This window comes from Arachis hypogaea, chromosome 6 (genome assembly GCF_003086295.3).
Source record: "Arachis hypogaea cultivar Tifrunner chromosome 6, arahy.Tifrunner.gnm2.J5K5, whole genome shotgun sequence".
Taxonomy (NCBI): Eukaryota; Viridiplantae; Streptophyta; class Magnoliopsida; order Fabales; family Fabaceae; genus Arachis; species Arachis hypogaea.
The window spans coordinates 46,688,652-46,689,991 of NC_092041.1; the positions used below are offsets into that span (position 1 = coordinate 46,688,652).

General features: G+C 35.2%; 1 non-coding gene across 1 annotated transcript; it reads left to right on the plus strand.

Moving 5' to 3' along the window:
* Nucleotides 1-258: 258 nt before the first annotated feature.
* LOC112700223 (small nucleolar RNA R71) lies at nucleotides 259-362 on the plus strand. Its single transcript, XR_003153136.1, has one exon. It is a non-coding gene; the product is annotated as a small nucleolar RNA R71 (small nucleolar RNA).
* The last annotated feature ends 978 nt before the right edge of the window (nucleotides 363-1,340 follow it).

Genomic DNA, 1,340 nt, shown 5'->3' on the forward strand with positions numbered 1-1,340 from the left:
AACACTTTGTTCTAAGCCAATATGGCATTCAGAGCATCAATTTCAAGAACTCCCTTCCTTTGAGGCGTCCCACTATTCACGGAATTCCTCTCAGAAGTATACATGAATTGGTTATTTGCAACCATGTCAATAAGTTCTTGAGCTTCTGCAAGCATTTTCTTTAGGTGAATGGATCCACCTGCAGAATGGTCCAATGACATCTTGGAAAACACAGATAAACCATAATAGAATATATCTAATATGGTCCATTCTGAAAACATGTCAGAAGGACACTTTTTGGTCTTCTGCTTGTATCTTTCCCAAGCTTCATATAGGGATTCACCATCTTTTTGTTTGAAGGTCTGAACATCCACTCTAAGCTTGCTCAGCTTTTGAGGAGGAAAGAATTTATCCAAGAAAGCCGTGACCAGCTTATCCCAGGAGTCCAGGCTATCTTTAGGTTGTAAGTCCAACCATGTTCTAGCTCTATCTCTTACAGCAAAAGGGAAAAGCATGAGCCTGTAGACTTCAGGATCTACTCTATTCGTCTTAACAGTCTCACAAATCTGCAAGAACTCAGTTAAAAACTGGTAAGGATCTTCAGATGGAAGTCCATAAAACTTGCAGTTCTGTTGCATTAAAGCAACTAATTGAGGTTTCAGCTCAAAATTGTTTGCTCCAATGGCAGGAATTGAGATGCTTCTTCCATCAAACTTGGACGTGGGTTTAGTAAAATCACCAAGCATCCTCCTTGCATTATTGTTGTTGGGTTCGGTTGCCATCTCCTCCTCTTGTTCAAAAATTTCAGAAAGGTTGCCTCTAAATTGTTGTAATTTAGCTTCTCTTAGTTTCCTCTTCAGAGTCCTTTCAGGTTCAGGATCAGCTTCAACAAGAGTGTCTTTTTCCTTGTTCCTACTCATATGAAATAGAAGAGAAAAAGAAAAAGGAAGAGGAATCCTCTATATCTGGACAAAGAGAATCCTTATTATTAGTAGAAGAAGAAAGAAATAAGAGTGGAGAATCCAATCACAAGGGTGAGGATAGAGGCAGTGATTGGAGATGAAGAGATGTGAAGAGAAGTGTTAGTAAATAAATAAATAAATAGAAGACGAGGAGAGGGAACATTTCGAAAATAATTTTGAAAAAGTAGATAGTGATTTTCGAAAATTAAAAGTGAAATAAAATTAAAATTAAAAGTTAAAACAATTAGTTAATTTAAAAAGAATTTTGAAAAAGATATTTTCGAAAATTAGAGAGGAAAAAGTAGTTAGGTGGTTTTGAAAAAGATAAGAAACAAACAAAAAGTTAATTAGTTAGTTGAAAAAGATATTAAAATTAAATTTGAAAAGATAAGAAGATAA